This window comes from Eptesicus fuscus, chromosome 1 (assembly GCF_027574615.1).
Source record: "Eptesicus fuscus isolate TK198812 chromosome 1, DD_ASM_mEF_20220401, whole genome shotgun sequence".
In the NCBI taxonomy this organism is placed as follows: Eukaryota; Metazoa; Chordata; class Mammalia; order Chiroptera; family Vespertilionidae; genus Eptesicus; species Eptesicus fuscus.
The window spans coordinates 38,296,239-38,305,318 of record NC_072473.1 but is presented as its reverse complement, the minus strand read 5'-3'; the positions used below and the strand labels follow the sequence as shown (position 1 = coordinate 38,305,318).

The 9,080-nt window shown below is 43.9% G+C and overlaps 1 pseudogene; it reads left to right on the top strand.

The window, feature by feature from the left end:
- Positions 1-6,811: 6,811 nt before the first annotated feature.
- On the top strand, positions 6,812-7,759 carry LOC103302153 (centrosomal AT-AC splicing factor-like; annotated as a pseudogene).
- The last annotated feature ends 1,321 nt before the right edge of the window (positions 7,760-9,080 follow it).

Genomic DNA, 9,080 nt, shown 5'->3' with positions numbered 1-9,080 from the left:
TGGCAATTGGACATCCCCCGAGGGGGCCCTGATTGGAGAGGGTGCAGGCCGGGCTGGGGAACTCCCACCCTCTGTGCACAAATTTCATGTACCAGGCCTCTAGTATCTTATATTTCACTGATCCTTGTTTATCTTTGAAGGTGTACTCAAACATTTCCTAGTCTCCTGAATTGCATACAAATCAATGAATATTTGAAAAAAAAAAAGTTAAAAAAAAGCACCTAAGGACATTTGTGTGAGAAATTATGTCATCAGCTGGATGTTTATGGTTTAAATATTACACTGTAGCAGGAAATAATTTGCAACTACCATATGGGACATGCAAGAAATATCACATTACTTAATTTACTTTAAATCAAATGCTATCTTATTTTTAGGCCCTGTTCTGTGAGACTAGTGGGAAATTCAATCCCAAGTCATTATGGGTTCCTCACCCTTACCCACTAACCCAGGCATCCTCAAACTACAGCCGGCGGGCCACATGCGGGTGTTTTTGCCATTTTGTTTTTTTTTACTTCAAAATAAGATATGTGCAGTGTGCATAGGAATTTGTTCATAGTTTTTTTTAAACTATAGTCCGGCCCTCCAACGGTCTGAGGGACAGTGAACTGGCCCCCTGTTTAAAAAGTTTGAGGACCCCTGCACTAACCCCTCGTGCTCTTGCATAAAGAAAAAAAGAGTCGGCCAGCATGGCTCAGTGGTTGAGCATTGACCTACGAACCAAGAGGTCATAGTTCACTTTCCAGTCAGGGTACATGCCCAGGTTGCAGGCTTGATCCCCAGTGGGGGTGTGTAGGAGGCAGCTGATCAATGATTCTCTCTCATTGATGTTTCTATCTCTCCCTCTCCCTTCCTCTCTGAAATCAATAAAAATATATTAAGAAAAAAAGTGGAGGACTTTTTAAAAAATATGTTTTTATTGATTTTTAAAGAGAGAGGAAGGGAGAGGGAGAGAGATATAAAAACAATGAGCGAGAAACATCACCAGTTGGCTGCCTCCTGCACATCCCCTACTGGGGATCTGACTGGGAATCGAACTGGCAACCTCTTGGTTCCTGGGTCAATGCTCAAGCGCTGAGCCACTCCAGGCGGGCAAAGTGGAGGACTTTTGTAGAAAAGAAGTATCCAGGAATAAAAACTAAAACTGACTGCCCCCCCCCCCCCTTTTTTTTTTTTTAGTATCCTGCCATAAAAAAGTTAGGGTAGTTTTTCCAGTCTTTGGTCCACAATAATTATCACTTGTATGCCCATTGTCCAAGCTGGATCTTTGGAATCCAGGCCTCAGAGGGCTCTTCTGCCTCTGAGCTATTCTTAGTGTTAATGTAAAAAAAAAAAAAAACACACATTGAAACCTGTAAAGAATTTTTGTGAGTTTATTTGAGCCAAACTGTCGACATATGCCAGGAAGCAAAACCTCAAGGAGTTGAGATATTGATCCGGAGAATGGCGGGTTACATCAGTATTTATACATTACAATCAAAGGAAGGGACGTAGGTGGATTACATGAAATCTACTGGTGATAGATTAAGGAGGTGGGATAAAGTAAAGTGGGGAAACCCCTGGGATTGGATAAAAAGTAAAATGATAGACACATACTTAGGTGGGTGCAGGAACAATTAACATGATAATGAAGGAATTTGTGGTATCTGTCCTGGCACCCAGTACATTAAGTTGTGACCCAAGGGGTCCAGAAAAAGGGAAGTTACAAGTTACCCAGACACTTCAAGGGTATGTTATTATAAATGCAAAAAGACAGATAGGCTCAGTTAAGGTAAAGGTTGATCTTGTCAGTGAAGATACTGGCCTACGATGTAACTGCCCACCATAACTGCTTTTAGTTAAGTTTAATATCAGACCATCCTTTGTGGTTACTTTAGCTCTGTGAGTTTGCAAGACTGCCATGCAGGCTTCCCCTGAGCTTGTCAGGTTAACATGTGGCCCCTTTCATCCACATTAGCATTGCATTTTTTGCTGAAATAGGACACAGCCATTCCTTCCTGAAGTATATCACCTCCATGAAAAAGGATTGGGTCTTGGATCCCACCACTCAAGGAAACAGCAGACCTCTCTTCTTTTCCTAGTCTTGAAACTGGGCCCTAACATTGAAACCATAGAATTTCTTTTTCTTTTAAGTGTCTTTCAGGAGATAACAACAGGCCTCTTTACAGAGCTCTGGGAAGCTAGATCAGACTGGTCCCAGAGGCTTGAGCAGGAGCAGTTAATAGCTAAATAACTAAGCTAACCTCGAGAGCACAGTGGAACCAAGATTCATGGAACTCAAGTAGCAGAGATACTACTTTTAGCACCCAGAGCCCATTATGACTCAAGCGGTCAGTCAATAAGGAAGATCTGGTACAGGGACCAAATTTGGACACACATAGGGCTGATAAATCAAATTCTACCACATTGGAATTTCTGTTCTCTGTAGCCCCTTCCACATCCCTAACCTCAGATGGCTTAGTTTAAAGACTACTCAATCAGACCCCCTGAAGTAGAATTCATAAATATGTATAACCTCTAAAAAATGATCCCAAGCCTTTGTTCTGAGAGACTAATTTGAGCTTAGTCTCTGGTCTCCTCATTTAGCTGGCCTTATGAATAAATCTCTCTTTCTATGAGAAAGCCTGTCATATTAGACTTTTGGCTTGTCTGTGCACAACGGGCATCAAACTCACAATCTTTGTTCAGTAAGTCTTGGGTAATCTTCACTTCTCAAGTTCTGCTCCCATCCCCACTGCGCACGCGCGCGCGCACACACACACACACACACACACACACACACACACACACAGTGTGATCTCATCAGTGAACTAAGACAGGAAGAGAGGTTGTATTCAATTTCAGCAAACATATGAACATGTTCCCTTTGAATGGGGGAAGCTATAGTTTTCATTCTCCTGATTCTTCCACAGCAGGAAAAACAAAACAAAAACATTATAAATGATCCTGTAATGAAATGACTAGGAGACTAAGATTATTGGGAAGCAAGGCAGTCAATAGCAGCATAGGATTCCTTGAAACGATAGTGTTTGATGTGAGAGGTACAACCATAGAAAGGGTTGTTAATGTAAAAACATTCAAACCTGTGAAGAATTTTTGTGAGTTTATTTGAGCCAAACTGTCGACAATTGCTGGGAAGCAGAATCTCAATGGATTGGGATAATGCTCTGGAAAATAGCATTATTTTATACATCACATTCAAAGGAGGAGACGTAAGTGGGTTACATGAAATCCATTGGTGATAGATTAGGGAGGTGGGAGAAAGCCAAGGTCGGGGGGAGAGGGAAACCTCTGGGATTGGATAAAAAGTGAAACGATGAATACATGCTTCTTTTACATAGGTGGGTACAGGATAGTTAACAGTGGACAACATGAAAACAATAACAGTGAGGGAATTTGTGGTCTTCGCCCTGGTGCCATTTGTTGTGCCCTGAGGGGTCCGGAAAAAGGGAAGTTACAAGTTACCCTAACATTCCACAGGTATGTTATCTTAGGTGCAAAAAGACATTAGGCTCAGTTAATATTGAAATTGATTTTTGTCAAGGAAAATACTGGCGTAGCACATGACTATCCACTATAAACTACTTTTAGTTAAATTTTTAATTTCAGACCATCCTTTGTGGTTACTTTAGATTTTTGAGTTTGCAAAACTGCCATGCAGGCCTTCCCTGAGCTAGTCAGGTTAGCATGTGGCCTTTTTTCCTGTTCACAGGGTGATGACTGTAGCCTAGTAGGAAAGTGCACATAGGTGCATATATATGTAGCCCCTTTTTGGGCAGGAAAGTTGGATCATTAATAACTTGAACTGGTTTGGCTTTGTGTTACTGGATAGGGACCTGCCCAGAGTGGGTCTGCTCAGGCCAGCCTGTAGTTTGTAGGTTATTGACTTCACGAAGGAAAGATTTAAAATATATATATGTTTATTGATTTCAGAGAGGAAGGGAGAGGGACAGAGAGATAGAAACATCAATGATGAGAGAGAATCATCGATTGGCTGCCTCCTGCACACCTCTCACTGGGGATCGAGCCCACAACCTGAGTATGTGCCCTCGACAAGAACCAAACCCAGGACCCCTCAGTCCACAGGCCAACACTCTATCCACTGAGCCAAACCAGTCAGGGCACTGCAGGAAAGATTTTTTTAAAAGTATATTTTATTGATTTTATTACAGAGAGGAAGAGAGAGGGATGGAGTTAGAAACATCGATCAGCTGCCTCTTGCACACCCCCTACTGGGGATGTGTCCGCAACCAAGGTACATGCCCTCGACTGGAATCGAACCTGGGACCTTTCAGTCCGCAGGCCGACGCTATATCCATTGAGCCAAACCGGCTTCAGCACTGCAGGAAAGATTTTTAAGCTGGGGGCAGAAGAAACAACAGGGAGAGACTAGGTGGGGCTGCTTTGGCTCTCTAGAAATGTTATGGGAAAGAAGTGTGTCACCAGAGTCAGAGAAAAGGGGCCCTCAGGCTAGGTTCAAGAGTTTACCCAGGATGAGCTTCTGCTGTCCATTGCTCCCCTGGTTTCAAGACTTGTGGGGGTCCCTCAGAGTTTAGGACAGTGATGGCGAACCTATGACACGCGTGTCAGCACTGACACGCATAGCCATTTCTGATGACACGCGGCTGCTGAGGCGGCCGCATGCCGAGGATGAAACATTTGCTGCTCCTGAGGATGAAACATTTGCGAAATAATGTTTTTTCCTCAAAGTGACACACTACCCGAGTTATGCTCAGTTTTTTGGCGAAGTTTGACACACCAAGTTCAAAAGGTTGCCCATCACCGGTTTAGGAGATGCATGCCTGTGGGGGAAGGAAAAGAAGAAGAGAGCGTGCATGTTGGGACCTTCATTATGAGGGTTTTTAAAGGCTGGGAGTTTAGGGGAGGTCTTAAGGAAGGATCTCAATAGAATATTGATCACTTTTTCCAGGTTTGTCTTTTCAGGGTTGTGGTCTCCACGATCCTTGTGACAAAAAAACAAACAAACAAACAAAAAACACAAAAACAAACAAACAAACAAAAAACCTTGTGACAGAGCATCGGGGTCATTAATCATTGCAGCTGGTTCTGGCCTCACCTGCCTAGCTTTGCTGCTTTTCTTGGCCTGGAGCTGAAATGCAACTGAGGCCTAGATGTTATCTCTAGGGAGGAAAGGTCAGGGGGTCTAAACTGCAGGACCAGGCATATGCTAGGGAAAAAAAGGCCACCTTGGGGGTGAGGTCCCGTGCCAGTTTTACCTGTTGCTGGGCACCTGGGGCTTTCCACCCTGGCGACCTTCTGTATCTGGCTGTAAATTGCTCGGCCATTTAACTATCTGTCTCAGTTTCTCCATTCCACTTGCTAAGGAATTGTCCTATCTTCTTACTATCCTGCCTCTTTTGGAATAATGAGGCAATCATGCTAGAACACAGACTAAATTATATACACACCTGGCCATGTAGCTCAGTTGGTTAGAGCATTGTCTCAATACACCAAGGTTGTGGGTTTGATCCTGGTCAGGGCACATAAAAGAATTAACCAATGATTGCACAAATAAGTGGAACAACAAATTGATGTTTCTCTCCCCCCCCCCCCCGTCTTCCCCTCTCCCTCTTTCTCCTTTCCTCTCTCACTCTAAAATAAATCAATAAAATTGGGATGATATTGATACTGTTGTAATAACCTGGTTATTATTTAACATGAAAGGAGGAAAGGGAAGGCCAAATAGTATAGCTATGTAATTTATAAAGCTTTGCTAAAAAGCTGCATTTAACATTCTCCAAGACTGTTCTCTGATGATTGATGGGGGAAGGGACTAGACTCAGTTAGATGAATTCCCATTAATGTCTGAGTGACATGGAAAGGTGATTGTTTGTTAATCACACCCGAAAGGGAGTCAATGGCCAAGATGGGCATGGTCACCGAAACGCGAAATCTAAGTATATAAACTTCCAAACAAAGGAAGTACCTTTTTCTCCCACTTGGGACTCCTGTGGCAGGGAGATGCTCTCCCCTGTGCCCACATAACCCATGGACATGATGGACTTCACACATGGACTAATGAACTTTAATTAACTTGGATGCTGAACCAACACGCCCGGCTGCAACATGGAACGGAAGCTCTGGACACTGGCCTTATTTCTGGCTCTGCTTAACTCCCAGCTTCACCTTTTCCAGGACTGGCTTAAGGAGCAGGGGACTTTGGAACCTGAAAAATGTAACTCCACACCAATAAAATCTTCCACATCCCATTTTCCCATGATGGCTTCTGAAAATGCTTATTTCAACAGTACCCCAAGAAACTCCACCTCATTCCCACTCGTGTCTGGGAAATCTGATGCATTAATTCCTGCTGCAACAATATCATTAAAAAATTATATACACATATTCTAGAAAACCAGATGAACAGCAGTGCTCATCTGTGTACACAGGACCAGCTACATAAATTGCAGAGCCCAGTGTAAAATGAAAATGCAGGGCCACTTGTCCAAAAAGTACTCATAATTTCAAGATAGAGATGGCAGAATATTAAACCAATCCCATGGCCCCGCTGGCGTGGCTCAGTGGTTGAGCATTGGCCTATGAACCAGGAGGTCACAGTTCGATTCCCTGTTAGGACACATGCCTGGGTTGCAGGCTCCATCCCCAGTGTGGGGCATGCAGGACGCAGCTGATCAAGGATTCTCTCTAATCATCGATGTGTTTCTCTCTCTCTTCCTTCCTTTCTGAAGTCAATAAAATATATTAAAAAAAATAAGGCCCCACCCCTAGGGGTGAAGGGTCAATGGGTTGGTAGGACTCACTTCGTGTCCCCTTTGCCCGCCCTGGGCTGATGGCGCCGGCGCAGCGCTGCACTCTGTGCCACCAGACCTTCTTCGGCTCGGGCACATCTACAGTCACAAGCAGGGGGCAGCCGCAGGTGGCTTTGGCCACGCCTCCTGGAGGCCGCCCACAAGGCTGTCAGGTGGAGCGGTAAGTGTTCGAGCACCTGCGGCGCTTCTGGTGCCTGTGCTGCAGCCGTGAGGTGCGCACACACCTTAGCTGCTGGAGCACCTGGCCAGTCCAGAGCATAAGAAAGCAACAAACCGATTTTGGTAGGAGGTTCAGATGAAAGAGAAGTTTCTCATCTCCCCTCAAGATTATGCACAATTCAATAAATCCACGATGAAATGTTTGGATTCCTATGAGGAAAAAGAGGATGATCAAAGAGATGGCAGCTCATATCCAAGAGGTGGAACAAGAAGCAGTGCCAGACCCAGAAGAGGGCTCTTTGGCACCTGGAAGCTGGAAAGGGACAACCAGTCAAGTAAGTAGCCTCCACCTCACAGTGGCCCTCATACTTGGACCTGCCACCTGCCCCAGAGCTTGACTGGATGGAGACAGGACAACCTCTGACATTCATTGGTCATCAGGTGCTACACCACCCTGGATGGTCCAAGATGAGGAACACAGCTCTGGGAACCAACAAATAGGACCCTCCTATGAAGACTTTCTTAAAGAAAAGGAAAAACAGAAATTAAAGAAACTTCCCCCCACAGACAGAGTTGGGGCCAACTTTGACCACAGCTCCAGCACCAGTGCAGGCTGGCTGCCCTCTTTTGGCCGGGTCTGGAACGGACACCGCTGGCAATCCTGGCATCAATTCAAAACTGAAGCTGCAGCAAGGAACAAACAGCAAAGAAAATGGTTTCATAAGGCTCAAAGCCAAGTCAGCAAACCCACACCTGCTACTATCCTTTGTGTCTGCCTCACTTTGGAAAAAGACATACCCACTTATTGATTTAATAAAGTTTTATTTTTTTCAAAATGTAAAAAACAAACAAGCACAGGGACCTTCTCACTATGGGGTCACATACCTATGAAGCCGGCCCTGCTTGTGACTCTCAACCAGGTGATTAGGCTTTGCACCTCACAAATTAAATCTCCAAATAGGAAAATAATAGATATTTCCCACAGAATTAGCAGCATCCCACGTAGCAACCACAAGGGAGCTCACAGGGCTTGTACAAAGTGGAAGGTTTTTATAGGAAAAAGTGTGGGACAAAGGAGCTATTAGCAAAAGAAAAGAAAGGATTATTTTTAGATCAGGAAATTTTCCTGGGGGAAGGGAGGTAAAAGCAAGGGTTTTATTATGCAGATGACTCTTCTTCCTTTGGTGGTGGTGGTGGGGCAATGGAGAGGGCCCCTGTGATAGATTACTGGTGCTTGACCAGAAAATTCCAGACTGGTTAATTAAGATTATATTTCTGGAGAAGGTTGAAACTGCAATTAGGTCAGGTATTTAGTCTAGGTTTGATATCATAGGCTTTAGCACAACTGATGCCATTTGGGGCCTATGGTTTTACCCTGTTAATGTAAAAAACATTCAAACTTGTGAAGAATTTTTGTGAGTTTATTTGAGCCAAATGTCGACAATTGTGGGGAGCAGAATCTCAATGGATTGGGATAATGCTCTGGAGAATGGCAGTTTTTTCCCCCCACTTTGTTTTATACATTCCAATCAAAAGAGAAGACATAAGTGGGTTACAGGAAATCCATTGGTGATAGATTAGGGAGGTGGGGGACATCTGGGATTGGATAAAAAGTAAAATGATAGACATACTTCTTTTTCTTAGGTGAGTGCAGGATAGTTAACAGTCAACAGTTAACTCAATAACAATGAGAGGATTTGTCGTCTTTGCAGAGTGGTGCCTGTGCTTTGGAGGAGTCTGGAAAAAGGAAAATTACTTTGACATTTCAACATGTTATCATACATAGATGCAAAAAGACAATAGGCTCAGTTAAGGTAAAGATTGACCTTTGTCAGGGAAGACACCAGCCTAGGACATGACTACCCACCATAAGCTACTTTTGTAATGAAAAGTTTTAATTTCAGACCATCCCTTTAGGTCTCTGAGTTTGAAAGGCCACCACAAAGGCCTTCCCTGAGCTAGTCAGGTTAGCATACGGCCCCTTTTTGTCCATAACCTTTAATACATATTTCAAATATCTATTTAGCCAGGACACAGTTTTTCACCTTGCTTTAGACATTACAATCAAAAGAGGAGACGTAATGGGTTACATGATTGAAGGGCCTAGAGCAGTGGTCAGCAAACTCATTA